This window comes from Aotus nancymaae, unplaced genomic scaffold (genome assembly GCF_030222135.1).
Source record: "Aotus nancymaae isolate 86718 unplaced genomic scaffold, 86718_ANA_hifiasm-v0.15.2.pri h1tg000036l, whole genome shotgun sequence".
Classification (NCBI taxonomy): domain Eukaryota; kingdom Metazoa; phylum Chordata; class Mammalia; order Primates; family Aotidae; genus Aotus; species Aotus nancymaae.
In genome coordinates, this window is record NW_026988450.1 from 31,208,081 (window position 1) to 31,230,943 (window position 22,863).

Genomic DNA, 22,863 nt, shown 5'->3' on the forward strand with positions numbered 1-22,863 from the left:
GATTATAAAATTTGTAAGTAAAATAAAATTCTGTTTTTCAAATCTAATGGTTTTCCTATTACAGTCTTCAGGCCTCTTTATAGAATCAGAGACAACGATGATAGTTCCTTGCCAAATTATATCCTCAAAAGAGCTGTCCGCAAAGTGAAATTCTCAAAAATCTCTCTCATGTAAATAATTCATAGAGAGTTGCTGAGACCCTATTTTGAAACAGAAGACATCGTGCCAAGAGCTCCAGTTGGGACTGGCCCTCTCTATGCCCTCAGATGGCACTGAGTAATTTAGGCAAAGTAGCTGCCTTCTCACAACTTCAATGCCCCTATCTCTGAAAGGGCATTTCCCAAAATGAGTGTGTGCTTTTAATAAATTACAAATGCACATATGAAAGATGCACTTTATGGAAGCCATCCCAGCATATTATAAATGGAACAACTATAATGACTGTCAAAGTAAGCCCCAAGCTCATGAAATAATAATAATACCCTGTACTTAGCATTTTTCTCTGAGGAGCTTAGAGCACTTTAGAGGCTTGAAAATGTTTCTCTTTCTAGTAAAAAAAGTCCTTTAAAAGTCTATTCCTGAATGTTGAGTGAGATAAATTATACTCATTTCAGCACACTATTGTGTAATTCTCAATATAGTATTCACTGTGCATCAAACTGTTTATCCGAGTGCTTTTTTTCCAAGAGGATGATGTGAGAACATTTCCTGCTTTTCTTTCAGGTTATCTTATTTCATCTCTGGGTTCTTATATTTAATTAAAATATCCTTTTTTAACTTTTACATTTACTCCACAGACCAGACAAGAAAATGTACACTACAGCTGAATTTTAATGCATGAGCAGTAATTGTAAAGCTTTGAATGTGTATGAGTTTTCTGCTCTTATGTATTTAAGAAGCCGCAGTTTCTTGAGAGGGATTATATTTGGGAAGTTGGTCAATTCTTTGTTTAAACCATGTGCTCTATTTTCTTTTCTTTTCTTTTTCTTTTTTCTTTTCTTTTCTTTTTTTTTTTTTTGCTTGTTTTGTTTGAGATGGAGTTTCACTCTTGTCACCCAAGCTGGAGTGTAATGGTGCAATCTCGGCGCACTGCAACCTCCACCTCCCAGGTTCAAGAGATTCTCCTGCCTCAGCCTCCTGAATAGCTGGGATTACAAGAGTGTGCCACCATGCCCAGCTGATTTTTGTATTTTTAGTAGAGATGGGGTTTCACCACGCTGGCCAGGCTGGTTTCAAACTCCTGACCTCAGGTGATCCACCTGCCTCAGCCTCCCGAAGAGCTGGAATTACAGGTATGAGCCACTGTGCCCAGCCCACATGGGGAGGAAGGAGTTTAAATCAAGTTTACTGAAGTGTAATTTACATACAAAAAAATTCTTCCTTTAAGTATACCGATGAATGAATATGTATAAATATATATAGTTATGTAACCACCACCACAAACAAGATATGTAATATTTTTATCATCCCCCAAAGTTCCCTCAAGCCCCCATCCCCAGCCCCTGTAAACCACTGATCTATGTTCCATCACTACAGTTTGCCTTTCCTAGGATGCCTTATGGACTCATACAATAGGTGGTCATTTGTATTTAGGTTCTTTCACTTAGCAGAGTGTTTGTAAGACTCATTCATATTGTTGTGTGTGCTCATAGCTTCTTTCTTTTTATTCGTGAGTGATATTCCACTCTGTGTGTACCACAGCTTGTTATCCACTTATCAGTTGATGGGTTGTTTCCAGTTTGGTTGATTATGAATAAAATTGCAGTAAACATTCACATCTGGATCTCAGTTTGGACGTGTATATTTATATCTCTTGAATAAATACTAGGAGGTGGGTTTCTGGGCCTGTGGTAAGTGTGTCTTTAACTTAACACTAAACCATCAGCTCTGGGATTCCAGCCAAATGCAGCTCTTAGGACTTTCACCTGAGGTGAAAGTGAATCCAGGTAAGCAGCTCCATAGCCTAATTTATAATCACCCGATGGGTTCTTCCTGCCCACTGCACAAAACCAATCCACTAAGACCATGGCATTGCAGTAAATAAACAATTTAATTGACACGAGGCTAGCCTTACCACTGTGCCACCGGGAGATGGAGTTATTACTCAAATCAGTTTCCTCGAAAATTCCCAGGCTAGGATTTCTCAAGGGTAGTGTGGCGGGCAGGGGCTAGGGGAATGGGTGCTGCTGACCGGTCGGGATGCAGCTACAGGGGTGTGGGAAATGGTCCTCGAGCACTGAGTCTGCTTCTGGGTGGGGACCACAGGGCTAGTAGAGTCAAGAGTTGAGGGTCCGGGTGGGGTGATCTGGCCATCAGAAATGCAAAAGCCTGAAAAGACATCTCCAGAGGCCAATCTTAGCTTGGACAATCATGAACTGGGGAAGCTGCAAACACTGTGGCCTCAGGAATAACCGCTGGTAATCAGTTACATGTACCCCTTAGCAGAATTCAGGCCCCTCTCCTCCTCCTAACCTGGTGGCCTTTCATTAACTCTATAAAGCCGATTTACTTTTGGGGGGAAGGGCTATTATCATTTAGACTACGAACTACCATTTCTCCCAAAGTTAGCTTGACCCAAGCCCAGGAGTGACCAAGGACGGTTTGGAGATTAAAGACAAGCTGCGGGTTGGTTAGATCAGATTTCTTTCGCTGTCATAATTTTCTATTATAACTTTTGCAAAGGCGGTTTCAGGTTTTGTACTAAGACAGGTCTTCTAAACAGATCAAATACGTGTGCCCCCGCGCGTTCCCCAAAAGCACAGGGACTCATTTCTGCATTTCCTCCCTGGGCGGAGGCAAGGCCCCGCCTCCTCTGGCTCACCATTCCCATTGACATTCAAGCTGACCAGTCAACTGGTAATCATTCCGATTGATACTCACGCTGAGCAATCAGCACGCTATCGGGAGCGTAGGGCTGCCTCTCTGGACGCACATACGCGTTGTCCTTGCTCTGGAGATGGGCGGCCGCCGTGTTAGGGGCAGTGTTTTGGGCTGGGTCTGGCGGCGGCGGCGCATGGCTGTCCGCGCAGCGCTGGAGGACGCAGGCTTTGGCACCGAAGCCCGGTGATTAAGGACCCCCTCCCCCTTGCGGGACGAAGGCTGCGGCAGGGGGAGGGCACGTGTTGGATCTGGATCAGTTAGATATTACCTGAAAACAGCCCCCTTGGCCTCTCTGAGCCTCAGTGCCCTTGGCTATAGTGTGGGACCGGTCGTACCTGAATTTTCGAGGTGGTCAGCCCAGACATCTGAGGCATTTGTCAGAGGCCGCAGGATTTGGGAAGAGGCGTGCGGACACAGGAATGGGCGGCACCTCGGGACCGAAAGATTCCCGTTGCTTCTCCCGCCTTTTCCAGAAATCAGAACCAACCCAAAGACTCCCGCCAACGGTCGGGGCCCCTCGGGGACCAGCCCTTCTCGGGGCTGCTGTCAAAGAACCTCAGTCGGGAGGCGTTGGTTGATGGGCTGTGGGCAGCCGTGGTGGACCGGAAAGGTGAGGGGTGAGAGGGACTCCCGCGGGTGCGATCGAGCTCTCCAAGGAAGCCACGGGATCAGCCCTGCTTCTGCCTCCCGCTAGCAGCATGAGCTGGGACGAGCCACCTAATTTGCACCCTCTCCCCGCTTCTAACCCAATTGCCCTGACGAAGTGGGGTTAAGAGCAGGGAGAGGATGCTGATTACTAAGGAGCCTTGCACCTAGCAGGCGCTCAGTAATGGGAGTTGCTATACTAGATTATTGTTTATCGGCCGCTGTGGCTCACACCTGTAATCCCAGCACTTTGGGAGGCCGACGCGGGCGGATCACCTGAGGTCAGGAGTTCGAGATCAGCCTGGCCAACATGGTGAAACCCCACCTCTACTAAAAATATAAAAAATTAGCCGGGTGTGGCGGCGTCCTCTTATACTCCCAGCTACTCGGGAGGCTGAGTCAGGACAATCACTTCAACCTGGATGGCAGAGGTTGCAGTGAGCCGAGATCATGCCACTGCACTCCAGCTTGGGTAACAAGAGCAAAACTCCATCTAAAAAAACTATTGTTTATTGATAAACAAAACACAGGCTTTGGAGTCAGACATATCTAGGCTCTGTGATCAGCTTGCTGTGTGGCTTTAGGAAAAGAACTGAATTTCTCCGAACCTCAGTCTCCGTTCAGTGATTTATTTCTTTTCTCCCCTATTTCTTGAACATCTGCTGTGTTCCAGGCACTGTTCTAGGCAGGCTATACAGTGCTGAAAAAGATAGATGTGGTTCCTGCTCCCAGGGGAGAAATGTCAGAAAATAAATGAACAAGTTACTAGTGATCAGTGCTATGCATAAACTAAAACACGGTTTTATGATTATGAGGAACAGTAGGAGGAGGGCAGACATTAGATTGGAGATTCGGATTTCTCCATGATGTGACTTTTGAGCCAGGATGATGGGGAGCCAGACCTGGGAAATTTGGGGGTGGGAAAAGTGAAGGGGTGAAGCTTTGGCCTCCTGTATTTTTTCTTTCCTATTTCCCAGGAAAACCAGGAGAGCTGACATTGCTCTCAGTGCTACCAGAGCTGAGCCAGTCCCTGAGACTTGGGGAGCAGGAGCTCCAGGTTGTCCTAGCATCTGGGAAGTAAGTGGTGGGGGTGACAGGAAGCTGGGAGTACAGGCATCCGTCTGTGTTGGGGAAACAGTTGCTTGGGGATAAGCTGAGACATTTTCCTTGGGAAGGTTTGAGATCATAGAGGTGGATACAAGTACAGTGAAGAGGAGGAAGCTGATGGCTCTGGGTTCAAATCCTCAAGTGCAAATGGTGTGATACCAGGCCAAGCATGACACCTCCCTGAAGCTGGGCACAGTGACTTATGCCTGTAATCCCAGCACTCTAGGAGGCCAAGGCATGAGGATCACTTGAGCCCAGGAGTTCAAGACCAGCCTGGGCAAAATAGACCCCATCTCTGGAAAAGCAATAGCAAGAACAAAACCTTCCCTGAGGCCAGGCACAGTGGTTCATGCCTGTAATCGCTGGGAATTTGGGAGGCCGAGGTGAGAGGATCGTTTGAGTCCAGGAGTTCAAGACCAGCCTGGGCAATGTGTGAAAACCCTGTCTGCTAAAAAACAAAAACAAAAACAAAAAACTAGCTGGGCATAGTGGCACATGCCTGTAGTCCCAGCTACTCATACAGCTGAGGTGGGAGAATCACCTGAGCTTAGAAGATGATGGCTGCAGTGAGCTGAGATCCCGCCACTGTACTCCAGCCTGAGCAACCGGAGTGAGACCCTGTCTCAAAAAACAAAAAAACACCCTCCCTGAGCCTCAGTTTTCCTAATCATGAAATCAAGAAAATAATACCCACGCTCAATGTGCAGCCACTTCTCCATGACTGTACTTGTGGCAGGCATTGCTAGTGGATCCATGATATCCTTTCCTCTAACTGCCATCAATTAAAGATGGTACTTGAGGTGAAACATTTCTGTAGTTCCACAAACTCCTGAGCTTTTTTTGTGGGGAACTTAAGAGCTAATATATGCAGAATTTCTAGAAGTTCTGGCACATGGTGGACAATCGTTATGATATTGGCTCTGAGCTCCCTGGGGCCTGGGGCAAAATGAGAACCACATTAAGCTACATAGTCTTGTTATCATATCAAACAAGGGGAAACCTTCCTTGTTTCTCAGGAGGTGGTCTAGGTGATAGTCCTGGTGTTAGTGTTTGGCCTGAAGCAGGTCAGTGTTGCTTCCTAAGAGCCTCCTTTTTAGTGGGTGAGTCTAAGGGACTTTACTTGTGTGATTTGTCTCCTTACTCCAGGGAGACCTCTGGGCTTGTACTCCTCTCCAGCTGTCCCCAGGTGACTAGTCGCCTCCGGAAGTTCTTCATTCATGCACGGAGAGCCCAGAGGCCCACAGCCACCTACTGGTGAGAGGTGCTGGGAGGTTCCTAGGGTGGTGGGGAGGTCCCAGCAAACCATGATGTGATCTCTTCCTGCCCCTTTCTCAGTGCTGTCACTAATGGGATCCCAGCTACTTGTGAGGGCAAGATCCAGACCGCCCTGAAACTGGAACACATCGATGGGGTCAATCTTGTGAGTCCGGGTCTGGGCAGGGAAGAGGAGGGATGCTTCTAGATAGAGTACTCCTACGGAGAGGAGTCAGGGGTATGGATTTGGGATGGCTGGCTCTCCTGTCCCCTAAAACAGGCAAGTGACCGCTGCCTATACTGTGGCCCTGCCCAGAGTCTGTTGGGAGCAGGGAGGGTCTGGGTATAGCTGCCAGGCCTCTGTAATGCTTGTTCCCTCTTGGCTGGCACCACAGTCAGTTCCGGTGAAGGCCCCATCCTGAAAGGACATCATAGAAGGCGTCAAGAAGACTCTCAGCCACTTTCCTGTGTTGGCCACAGGCTCTGGCCGTGCCCTGGTCCAGCTGCAGCCGCTGACAGGTAAGTCTGTCACCTCGGCCTAAGTGGGTGGATTACAATGTCAGGAGTTCAAGACTAACCTGGCCAAGATGGTGAAACCCCATCTCTACTAAAAGCTACAAAAACTAGCTGGGCATGGTGGTAGGCCCCTGTAATCCCAGCTCCTTAGGAGGCTGAGGCAGGAGAATCGCTTGAACCTTGTAAGTGGAGGTTGCAGTGAGCCAAGATCATGCCATAATACTCCAGACTGGGCAACAGAGTGAGACTCTATGTCAAGAAAAAAAAAAAAAAAAGGCCAGGTGTGGTGGCTCACGCCTGTAATCCCAGCACTTTGGGAGGCTAAGGCAGGCAGATCACCTGAGGTCAGGAGTTTGAGACCAGCCTGGCTAACATAATGAAACCTCATCTCTGCTAAAAATACAAAAATTAGCTGGGGGTGGTGGCACACACCTGTAATCCCAGCTACTCAGGAGGCTGAGACAGGAGGATTCATTGAACCCAGGAGGTGGAGTTTGTGGAGAGCTGAGATTACACCATTGCACTCCAGCCTGGGCAACAAGAGTGAAACTCCGTCTCAAAAAAAAAAAAAAAGTGTAGCGATAGGGGCTAGGCTTAGTGGGTCATGCCAGTAATCCCAGCACTTTGGGAGGCTGAGGTGGGTGGGTCACGTGAACCCAGGATTTTAAGACCAGCCTGGGTAAAATGGCAAAACTCTGTCTCTACAAAATATGCACACACAAAAAAATGAGTTATGTGTGGTGGCACGTGCCTGTAGTCCCAGCTACTTGGGAGGCTGAGGTAGGAGGATCATCAGCTCAGGAGGCAGATGTTGTAATGAGCCAAGATCTTGCCACTGCACTCCAGCCTGGGTGACAGAGTGACACACTGTCTCAAAAAAGGAAAAATTGAGATGGGGTCTTGCTATGTTGCCTAGGCTGGTCTTGAACTCCTAGCCTCTCCCCCAACATGCTGGGATTACAGGCATGAGCCACTGTGCCCAGCCTTCTTACTCTTTTATTTTTTAAAGCGGGGTCTCAGTATGTTGCCCAGGCAGACTAGTCTCCAACTCCTGGCCTCAAGCAACTCTCCCACCTCAGCCTCCTTATCCGTGTGTGTGTGTGTGTGTGTGTGTGTGTGTGTGTGTGTGTGAGAGTGTGTGTGTGAGAGAGAGAGAGAGAGACAGAGTCTCTCTTGTCTCTGTTATGAAGGCTGGAGTGCAGTTTTATGATCTCCAGTCACTGCAACCTCTGCCTCCTGGGTTCAAGCAGTTCTTCTGCTACGATTACAGGCACGTGCCACAACACCCAGCTAATTATTATTATTATTATTTTTGAGTCTCACTCTGTCGCTGAGGCTCTAGTGAAGTGACGAGATCTCAGCTCACTGCAACCTCCACCCCACTGGGTTCTAGCAGTTCTGCCTCAGCCAAGGAGGCAGAGGTTGCAGTGACTGGAGACCCTATCACTGCACTCCAGCCTTGGTAACAGAGACAAGAGAGACTCTGTCTCACACACACACACGCACACACACACACACACACGGATAAGGAGGCTGAGGTGGGAGAGTTGCTTGAGGCCAGGAGTTGGAGACTAGTCTGCCTGGGCAACATACTGAGACCCCGCTTTAAAAAATAAAAGAGCAAGAAGGCTGGGCACAGTGGCTCATGCCTGTAATCCCAGCATGTTGGGGGAGAGGCTAGGAGTTCAAGACCAGCCTAGGCAACATAGCAAGACCCCATCTCAATTTTTTTTTTGAGACGGGGTGTCACTCTGTCACCCAGGTTGGAGTGCAGTGGCAAGATCTTGGCTCATTACATCTGCCTCCTGAGCTGATGATCCTCCCACCTCAGCCTCCCAAGTAGCTGGGACTACAGGCGCGTGCCACCACACATGGCTCATTTTTTTTTTTGCATATTTTCTAGAGACAGGGTTTTGCCATTTTACCCAGGCTGGTCTTAAAATCCTGAGTTCATGTGACCCACCCACCTCAGCCTCCCAAGGTACTGGGATTACTGGCATGACCCACTAAGCCCGGCCCCCATCTCTACACTTTTTTTTTTTTTGAGACGGAGTTTCACTCTTGTTGCCCAGGCTGGAGTGCAATGGCGCAATCTCAGCTCTCCACAAACTCCGCCTCCTGGGTTCAAGGAATCCTCCTGCCTCAGCCTCCTGAGTAGCTCTGGATTACAGGTATATGCCACCATGTGCAGCTAATTTTTGTATTTTCAGTAAAGACAGGGTTTCTCCAGGTTGGTCAGGCTGGTCTCGAACTCCCTACCTCAGGTGATCCACCTGCCTCAGCCTCCCAAAGTGCTGGGATTACAGGCGTGAGCTACCACGCCTGGCCTTTTTTTTTCTTGAGACAGAATCTCACTCTCTTGCCCAGGCTGGAGTTCTATGGCGTGATCTTGGCTCACTGCAACCTCCACCTCCCGGGTTCAAGCAATTCTCCTGCCTCAGCCTCCTGAGTAGATGGGACTACAGGTGTGCACCACCATGCCTGGCTAATTTTTGTACTTGTAGTAGAGAAGGGGTTTCATCATGTTGGCCAGGCTGGTCTTGAACTCCTGACCTCAAGATCCACCCTCCTTGGCCTCCCAAAGTGTTGGGATTACAGGTGTGAGCCACCATGCCCGGCCTACAATTTTTAAAAGGATTAGCTGGGTGTGGTGTGTGTGCTTGTAGTCCCAGCTACTCAGGTGAGGCAGGAGTTCAAGGCTGCAGTGAGGTATGCTTGTACCACTACATTCCAGCCTGGGTGACAGAGTGAGACTCTATCTCAAAAAAAAAAAAAAAAAAAAAAGAAGAGCAGACAGACATGAGGAGAAAGCCATGTGCAGATGGAAGCAGGTAGGGCACAGTGGTTTAGGTCTCTAATCCTAGTATTTTGGGAGGTGAAAGTACGTGGATCTCTTGGGGTCGGGAGTTCAAGACCAGCCTGGCCAACATGGTGAAAACCCATCTCTACTAAAAATACAAAAATTAACCAGAGCTGGTGGTGCACACCTGTAATCCCAGCTACTTGGGAGGCTGAGGCAGGAGAATCACTTGAACCTGGGAGGCGGAGGTTGCAATGAGCTGAGATTGTGCCACTGTACTCCAACCTGAGCAACAAGAGATTTTTGTCTCAAAACAAACAAACAAACAAACAAAAAACTTAAAAAAGAAAAAATGGAAGCAGAGATTGGTGTGATTCAGCCATAAGCCAAGGGACACCTGGAGCCATCTGAGAATCTGGAAAGGATTCTCACCTTCAAGCCTTCAGAGTGATGTTGTGCTGGGACTTCTGGCCTTTGGAACCAAGAGACTATTAACACGTTTGTTGTTTTAAGCCACTCAGGCTGTGTTAATGTGTTAATGGCAGCTCTAGCAAACGAACACACCAGGCCAGACACTCTAATCTGGAAATCCTTGTGTAACCGCACCAGGAGCAGCATTGTGGTAACAGCCAAATGACCTAACTGGTCTATGCCAACTCTGGAATTCAAACCACATGCCATGCAACACAGATGCCCTTTACAATTAGGAGCAAGAGCAAATCATGAAAGAATATATACAGTGTGGTTTCAGAAACTTCAAAACCAGGCAAAATGAAATACATTGGTTAGGGATGCATGTATAACACTGGTTGTTATATACAAATGTATACAATGTATACAAATGCATTGTGATATACAATGCATTTGTATACATTATTATATACAACGTAATACAATAATATACAACGTAATATAATAATTACATTATTATATACAATGTATACAAATGCATTGCTTAGGGATGCAAGGTAAACTTGAAAAGCAAGTAATTCTCCCAAACCAGGGCAGTCATTGCCAACCTCAACTGAGCAGAAGAACCCCTTCAGGTAGTGTTTTTTTTTTTTTTTTTTTTTTTTTTTTTTTTTTGAGACAGAGTCTCACTCTGTCACTCAGGCTGGAGTGCAGTAGTGCGATCTTGGCTCACTGCAACCTCCATCTTCCAGATTTAAGCAATTCTCCTGCCTCAGCCTCCTTAGTAGCTGGGACTACAGGTGCGTGCCACCACACCCAGCTAATTTTTTGTATTTTTAGTAGAGACGGGTTTTCACCGTGTTAGCCAGGATGGTCTCAATCTCCTGACCTTGTGATCCACCCACCTCAGCCTCACAAAGTGCTGGGATTATAGGTGCGAGCCACCGTACCTGGCCCTATTTCACAATTTTTTAAAGAAAAAGATGTGACATCTCCACTTATGAGGTTCCTAGAATAGTCAGTTTCATAGAGACAGAAGCAGAATGGTGGTTAACAGGGGCTGGGGGCAGGGGGAATTAGTGTTTAATGGGGACAAAGTTTTATTTTTTGAGGCGGAGTCTCATTCTTTCGCCCAGGCTGGAGTGCAGCGGCACTATCTGGGTTCACTGTAACCTCTGCCTCCTGGATTCTTGCAATTCCCCTGCCTCAGCCTCCCAAGTACCTGGGACTACAGGTGCACATTGCCATACCCAGCTAATTTTTTGTATTTTACGAGAGACGAGGTTTCACCATGTTGCCCAGGCTGGTCTTGAACTCCTGTGCTCAGGCAATCCACCCACCTCAGCCTCCCAAAGTGCTGGGATTACAGACATGAGCCACAGCACCCGGCCAAAGTTTCAGTTTTATAAGATTAAAAAGTTCTGGGCCAGGCATGGTGGCTCGCGCCTGTAATCCCAGTATTTGGGAAGCCAAGGCAGGTGTTGCCAGAGCGTAGGAGTTCGAGACCAGCCTGAGCAATATGGTGAAACCCTATCTCTACTAAAATACAAAAAAAAATTAGCGGGGTGTGACAGTGTGCACCTGTAGTCTCAGCTACTCGGGAGGCTGAGGCTGGAGAATTGCAAGAACCCAGGAGGTGGAGGTTGCAGTGAGCTGAGATTGTGCCACTGCACTGCAGGCTGGGCAACAGAGCAAGACTCCATCTCAAAAAAGAAAAATGTTCTGGAGATGGATGGTGGTACTGGTTGCACAACAATGTGAGTACACTAATGCCACAGAACTGTATGCTTAAAATGGCTAAAATGGTAAATTTTATTTTGAGACAGGGTCTTCCTCTGTGGCCCAGGTTGGAGTGAGGTGGCATGGTGTGATCGCAGCTCACTGCAACTTCCGCATCCCTGGCTCAGGTGATCCTCCCAAGTAGCTGGAACTACAGGCATGCGCCACCATGCCCAGCTCATTTTTCTATTTTTAGTAGAGAGAGGGTTTCTCCACATTGCCCAAGCTGGTCTCAAACTCCTGGGCTCAAGTGATCTGCCCTCCCTGGCCTTCCAAAGTGCTGGGATTACAGGTGTGAGCCACTGCCCCTGGCCAAGATGGTAAGTTTTAGATGTATTTTAACACACACACACACACACACACACACACACACACACACACACACACACAATCTAACATCTCCCAGCCACAATCAGGATGGAAACCACCAAATAAAAAGACTATGTAGTCAACTCAGCAGAAAGCAAGGTCCGTAATAAACATTTACTTTCTTAGCAAATCCTCAGAATCATAACACGAGGTAGGAACTTTTATTATCACAAGTCCAAAGAGGTCAAGTTACTTTCCCAATGCCACACAGCAAGCAAGTGGCCTGTCCAGGATGAGCCCAGGATTAAACCTGACTGCATGTTGAGCACTGACCTCATTCTCCTTGGGCCTGGCCGGAGGACCCACCCTTACTTTGTATGTGTGTGAGGGGTCAGGGACAGAGGAGGACTATTGTAAGTGGAGCCCTAAGCACTGTAGGGTCCTGGAGAAATAAGGGGGCAGGGGCGCCAGAAGCTCGATGGGGGTGTCCCTGGCCCTGGTGCCTGGGAGGAGGAGCCGATGTAGGTGGAGGTGCAAGGGCAGCTGGGCAGTCTGGAGGGGGTCAGCTGGAGGCATCTGAGGAGGGCTTCATCCAGGACCTGGAATGGGAGAGGCATGTTGTGTTCAGCCCCACATGTTCCAAGCAGCTGAGTACCCAGCTCTAAGGGAAATGGGAGTAAGGCGAGCGCTTCCTCCATTCCTCCCTGCTCTGCAGCTGTTAATCATTTCCTCTTTGCACACAGGTCTGCACATTCACAAGGCACTCACACTGCAGCAGAGACTGGCTAAGAGGTCACCCGATCAGTTTCTTCCTAGGCACAGCTCAACTGCGTTTCCCAGCCCTCTCACAGCTTGGTGAGACATGAGTGAGCTCTAGACAATGGCAGTATGTATGCCATGAATCTGGAAACCATCATTCTCAGCAAACTGACACAAGAACAGAAAACCAAACGTCGCATGTTCTCACTCATAAGTGGGTGTTGAACAATGAGAACACATGGACACAGGAACATCACACACTGGGGTCTGTTGGGGGGTGGGGGGCTAGGGGAGGGACAGCAGGGGGTGGGGAAATAGGGGAGCTATAACATTAGGAGACATATCTAATGTAGGTGACAGGGGGATGGAGGCAGCAAAGCACCATGGCATGTGTATACCTATGTAAGAATCCTGTAAGATCTGCACATGTACCCCAGAATTTAAAGTAAAAGCAACCCACCATTACAGAGCAAGTCTGTCATTACAGAGATGGGCGACCATTCCTGAGGCAGTTCTAACTACACCCATATAAACAGGACTGCAGGGAAGTTCACATGGCAGCTGGGCAGAGCCCACAGCAGCTCAGCGAAGCCTCTGCAGGCTGAGAGTGACTAGGCTGCCTCCTTGTGGGCAGGGCAGCACTGAAGAAAAAAAAAAACAGGCAGCAGCACAGCGGAAACTCATAAAGCCCTAACTCCCCAGGACAGAACACCTGGGAAAAAAAAAGGGGTTTATGAGTTCTGCTGCTACAGACTTAAACTTACCTGCTGAGCAGCTCTGAATGAACAACAGGGCTCACAGCTCAGCACTTGAGCTACTATAAAGAACAGACTGTTTCCTCAAGCAGCTCCCTGACCCCTGTATATACAGAGTCACCTCATAAAGGAGAGCTCAGACTGACATTTGGCAGGTATCCTTCAGGGACAAAGCAGAAGAAACTGGTAGCAACCTTTACTGTTCAGCAGCTGCTGCAAGTGATCCCCAGGCAAGCAGAGCCTGGAGTGGACCTCAGCAGTCCTACAGCAGAGAGGCCAGACAGTTAAAAGGAAAGCTAAGAAACAGAAATAACTTCATCATCAACAAACAAGATGGCCACTCAGAGACCCAATCAGAAAGTCAACAACTACAAAGTCAATAGGCAGATAAATCCACAAAGATGGGAAGAAACCAGCGCAAAAAGGATGAAAACACCCAAAAACAGAACACCTCTCCCCCTACAAGGCAGCATAACTCCTCACCAGCACGGGAACAAGACTGGACGGAGAATGAGTGTGATGAAATGACAGAATCAGCTTTCAGAAAATGGATAATAAGAAACTTCTGTGAGCTAAAAGAACATGTTCTAACCCGATGCAAAGAAACTAAGAACCTTGAAAAAAGATTTGATGAAATGCTAATGAGACTAGGCAACTTAGAGAGGAATATAAGTGAATTGATGGAGCTGAAAAACACAACACGAGAACTTCACAAAGCATGCACAAGTTTCAACAGCCGAATTGACCAAGCAGAAGAAAGGATATCAGAGGTCGAAGATCAACTCAATGAAATAAAACAAGAAGGCAAGATTAGAGAAAACAGGGTAAAAAGGAATGAACAAAGTCTCCAAGAAATATGGGACTATGTGAAAAGACCTAATCTACGTTTGATAGGTGTACCTGAATGTGACGAAGAGAATGAATCCAAGCTGGAAAATACTTTTCAGGATATTATCCAGGAAAACTTCCCCAACATAGCAAGGCAGGCCAATATTCAAGTCCAGGAAATACAGAGAACACCACAAAGATATTCCTCAAGAAGAGCAACCCCAAGGCACATAATCATCAGATTCACCAGGGTTGAAATGAAGGAGAAAATGCTAAGAGCAGCCAGAGAGAAAGGTCAGGTTACCCACAAAGAGAAGCCCATCAGACTCACAGCAGATCTCTCAGCAGAAACCCTACAAGCCAGAAGAGAGTGGGGGCCGATATTCAACATCCTTAAAGAAAAGAACTTTCAACCGAGAATTTCATATCCAGCCAAACTAAGCTTCATAAGTGAAGGAAAAATAAAACCCTTTGTGAACAAGCAAGTATTCAGAGATTTCATCACCACCAGACCTGCTTTACAAGAGCTCCTGAAAGAGGCACTACACATAGAAAAGAACAACCAGTACCAGCCACTCCAAAAACATACCAAATGGTAAAGAGCATCAACACAATGAAGAATCTGCATCAACCAATGGGCAAAACAGCCAGCTAGCATCAAAATGGCAGCATCAAATTCACACATAACAATATTAACCCAAAACATAAATGGACTAAATGCCCCAATCAAAAGACACAGACTAGCAAATTGGATAAAAATCCAAAACCCATCAGTGTGCTGTATCCAGGAAACCCATCTCGCATGCAAGGATACACAAAGGCTCAAAATAAAGGGATGGAGGAAGATTTACCAAGCAAATGGAGAGCAAAAAAAAGCAGGAGTTGCAATTCTCATCTCTGATAAAATAGACTTTAAAGCAACAAAGATCAAAAGAGACAAAGAAGGATATTACATAATGGTAAAAGGATCAATGCAACAAGAAGAGCTAACGATCCTAAATATATATGCACCTAATACAGGAGCACCCAGATACATAAGGCAAGTTCTTAATGACTTACAAAGAGACTTAGACTCCCACACAATAATAGTGGGAGACTTTAACACACCATTGTCAATATTAGACAGATCAACAAGACAGAAAATTAACAAGGATATTCAGGACTTGAACTCAGACCTGGAACAAGCAAACCTAATAGACATTTGCAGAACTCTCCAGCCCAAATCCACAGAATATACATTCTTCTCAGCACCACATCACACCTACTATAAAATTGACCACATAATTGGAAGTAAATCACTCCTCAGCAAATGCAAAAGAATGGAAACCATAACAAACAGTCTCTCAGACCACAGTGCAATCAAGTTAGAACTCAGAATTCAGAAACCAACCCAGAACCACACAGCTTCATGGAAACTGAACAACTTTCTCTTGAATGTTGACTGGATAAACAATGAAATGAAGGCAGAAATAAAGATGTTCTTCGAAACCAATGAGAACGAAGACACCATATACCAGAATCTCTGGGACACATTTAAAGCAGTCTCTAGAGGAAAATATTAGCAATAAGTGCCCACATGAGAAGCAAGGAGAAATCTAAAATTGACACCCTATCGTCAAAATTGAAAGAGCTAGAGGAGCAAGATCAAGAAAACTCAAAACCTAGCAGAAGACAAGAAATAACTAAGATCAGAGCAGAACTGAAGGAGATAGAGACACGAAAAACCCTTCAAAAAATCAATAAATCCAGCAGCTGTTTTTTTGAAAAGATCAACAAAATAGACCACTAGCCAGATGAATAAAAAAGAAAAGAGAGAATAACCAAATAGATGCAATAAAAAATGATAAAGGGGATATCACCACAGATTCCACAGAAATTCAAACCATCATCAGAGATTATTACAAACAACTCTATGCACATAAACTAGAAAACCTGGAAGAAATGGATAAATTCCTGGACAGTTGCCTCCTCCCAAGCCTAAATCAAGAAGTAGTCGAAACCCTGAATAGACCAATAACAAGGTCTGAAGTTAAGGCAGCAATTAAGAGCCTACCACCCAAAAACAGCCCAGGTCCACATGGGTTCACAGCTGAATTCTACCAGACATACAAAGAAGAACTGGTACCATTCCTTCTGAAACTATTCCAAATAATCCAAAAAGAGAGAATCCTTCCCAAATCATTTTATGAGACCAACATCATCCTGATACCAAAACTCGGCAGAGACTCAACAAGAAAAGAAAATTACAGGCCAATATCCATGATGAACATAGATGCAAATATCTTCAATAAAATACTGGCAAGCTGACTGCAACAGCACATCAAAAAGCTTATCCACCATGATCAGGTAGGATTCATCCCGGGGATGCAAGGCTGGTTCAGCATACACAAGTCTATAAATGTAATTTACCACATAAACAGAACCAAAGACAAAAACCACATGATTATCTCAATTGATATAGAGAAGGCCTTCAACAAAATTCAACAGCCCTTTATGCTAAAAAACCTCAATAAACTAGGTATCGATGGAACGTATCTCAAAATAATAAAAGCTATTTACGACAAACCAACAGCCAATATCATACTAAATGGGCAAAAACTGGAAGCATTCCCTTTGAAATCTGGCACTAGACAAGGATGCCCTCTCTCACCATTCCTATTCAATATAGTACTGGAAGTTCTAGCCAGAGCAATCGGGCAAGAAAAAGAAATAAAGGGTATTCAATTAGGAGAAGAGGAAGTCAAATTGTCTCTATTTGCAGACGACATGATTGTATATCTAGAAGACCCCATCATCTCAGCCCAAAATCTCCTGAAACTAATAAGCAACTTCAGCAAAGTCTCATGATACAAAATCAGTGTGCAAAAATCACAAGCATTCCTATACACAAATAACAGACTTAAAGAGAGCCAAATCAAGAATGAACTGCCATTCACAATTTCTACAAAGAGAATAAAATACCTAGGAATACAACTAACAAGGAATGTAAAGGATCTCTTCAAGGAGAACTACAAACCACTGCTCAACAAAATAAGAGAGGACACAAACAGATGGAGAAACATTCCATGTTCATGGTTAGGAAGAATCAATATCATGAAAATGGCCATACTGCCCAAAGTAATTTACAGGTTCAACGCTATCCCCATCAAGCTACCAATGACCTTCTTCACAGAACTAGAAAAAAACACCTTAAACTTCATATGGAACCAAAAGAGAGCCTGCATAGCCAAGTCAATTCTAAGCAAAAAGAACAAGGCGGGAGGTATCACACTACCAGACATCAAACTCTACTACAAGGCTACAGTAATCAAAACAGCATGGTACTGGTACCAAAACAGAGATATAGACCAATGGAACAGAACAGAGCCCTCGGAGGCAACACAACATATCTACAACCATCCAATCTTTGACAAACCTGAAAAAAACAAGCAATGGGGAAAGGATTCCCTGTTTAATAAGTGGTGTTGGGAAAACTGGCTAGCCATATGCAGAAAGCAGAAACTGGACCCCTTCCTGACACCTTACACTAAAATTAACTCCAGATGGATTAAAGACTTAAACATAAGACCTAACACCATAAAAACCCTAGAAGAAAACCTAGGCAAAACCATTCAGGACATAGGTGTAGGCAAGGACTTCATGACCAAAATACCAAAAGCATTGGCAACAAAAGCCAAACTAGACAAATGGGACCTAATCAAACTCCACAGCTTCTGCATGGCAAAAGAAACAGTCATTAGAGTGAATCGGCAACCAACAGAATGGGAAAAAATTTTTGCAGCTTACCCATCTGACAAAGGGCTGATATCCAGAATTTACAACGAACTAAAACAGATTTACAAGAAAAAAACAAACAAGCCCATTCAAAAGTGGGCGAAGGATATGAACAGATACTTTACAAAAGTACATGAGGCCAACAAACATATGAAACAATGCTCATCATCACTGGTCATTAGAGAAATGCAAATCAAAACTACATTGAGATACCATCTCACACCAGTTAGAACGGCGATCATTAAAAAATCTGGAGACAACAGATGCTGGAGAAGATGTGGAGAAATAGGAACACTTTTACACTGTTGGTGGGAGTGTAAATTAGTTCAACCATTGTGGAAGACAGTGTGGCGATTCCTCAAGGATCTAGAAATAGAAATTCCATTTGACCCAGCAATCCCATTACTGGGTATATATCCAAAGGATTATAAATCGTTCTACTATAAGGACACATGCACATGAATGTTCATTGCAGCACAGTTTACAATAGCAAAGACCTGGAACCAACCCAAATGCCTATCAATGATAGACTGGACAGGGAAAATGTGGCACATATACACCATGGAATATTATGCAGCCATCAAAAACGATGAGTTCGTGTCCTTTGTAGGGACATGGATGAACCTGAAAACCATCATTCTCAGCAAACTGACACAAGAACACAAAATCAAACACCGCATGTTCTCACTCATAGGCGGGTGTTGAACAATGAGAACACATGGACACAGGGAGGGGAGCACTATACACTAGGGTCTGTTGGGTTCAAATAGGGGAGGAACAGCGGGGGGTGGGGAGTTGGGGAGAGGTAGCATGGGGAGAAATGCCACATATAGGTGAAGGGGAGGAAGGAAGCAAATCATACTGCCACGTATGCACCTATGCAACAATCTTGCATGGTCTTCACATGTACCCCAAAACCTAAAATGCAATAAAGAAAAATAAATAAGTTAAATAAAATAAAAAGTAAACATAGAAGTAAAGATAAATATTTGCTTTTAATTTCTTCATTTATGAAACTATGATTACAGAAGGACTCTGAGGTATGGAGAGTAATAGTGGCATGCTGATTTTGAAACTCCCCATTATGCACATGAAAAATAAAATCATAAGGAGGACAAATGAAACCCACAAGACCTATTCTTTCAGCGTTTCTAGGAATCAGAAAATGCAAATCTCAAAGTACCTGTAAGTACAAGAGCAAACAAATTAATTCTAAAGAATAGAGGAGAAGAGGGAGAAAAGACTGTGAGGGAGAGCAGGGAGGAGCTGAGGACCCAAAGGGAACATAGGAAAAACCACCCTCAGAAAAGAGTAAGTGAGACAATAAAGACAAAAACACTGAGCACAGATCAGCACTTGGTAATGCACAGTCCAGCTGCCTCAGAGAAACTGTGATTCTGGAGGAGAATCAGGTAAGACAGAAGAGGTGGTACCTCTTGGAGACCAAGAAGTGAAGGAAAAGTTGAAACTAAGAGTGAAAAATTAAGGATCCCGCAGAAATCGTAATAAACAAAACAAGCCAACCCTGCCTACCACCGCCACTCAACAGATACTATAAAGGAAACTGCACAGAAGGGCAGGACTGACAAAATACAGAGCTGAACCGAGGAGCCCTGATAATCAAATGAATCAAAACAGGAAAAAGTAGAATCATCCACACAAACCTACTGCAAAGCATCAGACATTGCTAATAAAAATGAGTTTCTTTTTGTTCTGAAGTCTCTCAAAAAAACCAACAATGTGAACCATGAGAATACATGGATGCAGGGAGGGGAATATCACACACCGCGGCCTATGAGAGGATGGAGGGCAAGGGGAGGGAAATCATTAGGACAAACACCTAATACATGCAGGGCTTAAAACCTAGATGATGGGTTGATAGGTGCAGCAAACCACCATGGCACATATATACCTATGTGACAAAACTGCACGTTCAGCACGTGTCACCCAGAACTTAAAGTAAAATAAAAATGTTTACAAACTGCTGCTATAACACATCAATAGGAAATAAAAAACAGCATTCTATCTTTTACAACAACAACACAAAAACAATGAAGCAGAAGAAATCTGAAACATCAATTCAGTCTGAGTTAAATATCCTCAAACAAATACTTGTGGTTGTGAATATGAAAAAAAATTGTTAAATCAGAAATAGAGACTAAAAGCAGAAATGAACCTAAAAATTAAATTAAAAAAAAAAGATAAGTGAACTCAGGAAAGAAATGGGAAGAAAATGAAGAATAAATTACAAGGTTCCCAAAGGGGAACAGATGCAAAAAAAAACTTAAAGGAAATCAGGAAGACACAAGGAGATGGAATATTTTTACTGGTGTCTCTGAAGAAGAAAATGATAACTGAAGTACAGTAATGTTTAAAACTATATCTCAATAAAATTTTCCATAAGTAAAGAAGATATGTATCTACACGTTAAATAGAAAATTGATACAGAATAAGCAATTCTAAGATATCCTTGTAAAACTATTAGTTAAGACTTTATGATGATGGTAATGGAATGAATGAATTTGTATGTGAGAAAACATGAGTTCTGGGGTCAGGGGTGAATGCTATGGTTTGAGTGTTTATATCCTCCAAAGTTTATGTTGAAACTTAATCTCCAGTAGCAGTATTGAGAGGTGGGGCCTTTAAGAGAAGATTGGGTTACATGGGCTCTGCCTTTGTGAATGGATTAAACCATTCATGAATTAGTAGTTCATTGAGTTATCACAGGAATATGACGTATGATGTTATCATGGGAATACAGCTTTATAAGAACAGGAAGAGAGACCTGAGCACCCACACTCTGCCCTCCTGCCATGTGATGCCCGGTGCTACCTCGGAACTCTACAAAGAGTCCTCACCAGCAAGAAGGTCCTTACCTAATGCAGCCCCTTGACCTTCAACTTCTCAGAAATAAATTATTTTTCTTTACACATTACCCAGTTTCAGGTATTCTGTTATAAGAATCAGAAAACAGACTAAGACCACCTCTTTTTGTGAAAATTTAAGAATTCAACTCTTGGGTGATAGAGGAACTACAACAAATTATAGAAGTCATGAAATATACTTATTATAATGAAAACAATAAATATCTGAATGTATGGAAGACATTAAAAGCAGTGATCAGATAAAATTTCATAGCCTAAAACCTAAAATTTTCTACAAAAGGGAAAAAAGAAAACAAAATGAACAAAAAGAAAGCACAAGGATGAAAATAATAAGGCAGAAAAGAGAAAAACAGTACATTAATCAAAATCCCGGATCTTTGAAAAAATAAAACCGATGAATTACTAGATAACAAGACTAAAAACATGAACAAAGAAAAAAAGCACAAATACACTAAATAAGAAGTGGCAAGGGGGAAATAATTATTGATAGGGAGAAGCCAGAAATTGTTTATAAAATTCTACCTTGCAGACCTCTATGCAAACAATTTGAAAACTTAAAGAAAATGAGTAATTTCTTAGGCTATGGAAATGTTCCAGATTAAAGGAGACTAAAGAGACATGACATCTAAATGTAATGTTGACCCTAAACTGAATCCTGCACCGGTGGAAGGCAAATGTTATAAAAGACATTATTAGATCTACTGACAAAACTGACAAGACTGAATATGGATGGCAGATTAGACAAAAGGTTAGTTTGTGAAGTCAATTGTACTGTTGTTATAGAAAAAAAAAATATCTTGAACCGAAGAGGCAGGGGTTGCAGTGAGCCAAGATCACGTAATTGCACTCCAGCCTGGGCAACAAGAGCAAAACTCCGTCTCACAAATAAATAAATAAATAAATAAATTCCTATTCTTAAAAAGCCATGGTATGTATACCATACTCTAAAAATGATTAGGAGAAAAAATGTCTGTGTACACTCACTCACACACTTATAAAGAGAGGACAAGAAAGAATAAATGATAAAGCAAATGGAGTAAAATATTCACAATAGGCAAATCAAGAAAAAAAGGCAATTATTCTTTGTACTATTTTATTTCTACAACTTTTTTTTATGTTTGAAATTATTTTCAAAGAAAACATTTCAAAACTACATTACGAAATTAGAATTATGGTACTAATCTCATTTCTATTAATAAATATTTCATTTCTAAAAGAATATGTATTACTGAGAGAAGGAGAAATGAAAGCTTTGTTCCTCTGTAAAACAGGGCAGCAACTGTGCAAGAAAGGCTTCTTCCCTCCCTCCAGTCCACTGTGTGTCTCCATCATGTGTGCAAAGGACAGATCAGTACCAGCAAAATGAAGCAGAAAATGAGACAATTCCCTGGACACCAACAGACCGTCACCTGACTAGGATTGCTGAAGATGGCCGCTTAGGAGGAAGTCGGAATTGCAGCTCCGAGAGACGGCGCAGACGGTGAGTGGACACCGCATTTCCAGACGGATTTTTACTGCCCACAGACCAGGAGATTCACAGGAGGACAAGCCCCACGGGTCGCCAGCACCGCTGGTTTGAAGCAATGGGGAAAGGATTCCCTGTTCAATAAGTGGTGTTGGGAAAACTGGCTAGCCATATGCAGAAAGCAGAAACTGGACCCCTTCCTGACACCTTACACTAAAATTGACTCCAGATGGATTAAAGACTTAAACATAAGACGTAACACCATAAAAACCCTAGAAGGAAACCTAGGCAAAACCATTCAGGACATAGGCGTAGGCAAGGACTTTATGACCAAAACACCAAAAGCATTGGCAACAAAAGCCAAAATAGACAAATGGGACCTAATCAAACTCCACAGCTTTTGCACGGCAAAAGAAACAGTCAATAGAGTGAATCGGCAACCAACAGAATGGGAAAAAATTTTTGCAGCCTACCTGTCTGACAAAGGGCTGATATCCAGAATTTACAATGAACTAAAAAAGATTTACAAGAAAAAAACAAACAAGCCCATTCAAAAATGGGCGAAGGATATGAACAGATACTTTACAAAAGAAGACATACATCAGGCCAACAAACATATGAAAAAATGCTCATTATCACTGGTCATTAGAGAAATGCAAATCAAAACTACATTGAGATACCATCTCACGCCAGTTA

At 44.0% G+C, this 22,863-nt stretch overlaps 1 pseudogene; it reads left to right on the forward strand.

Moving 5' to 3' along the window:
• The first annotated feature begins 3,013 nt into the window (after window positions 1-3,013).
• Window positions 3,014-22,186, forward strand: LOC135277924 (mitochondrial mRNA pseudouridine synthase RPUSD3-like; annotated as a pseudogene).
• Window positions 22,187-22,863: the final 677 nt, after the last annotated feature.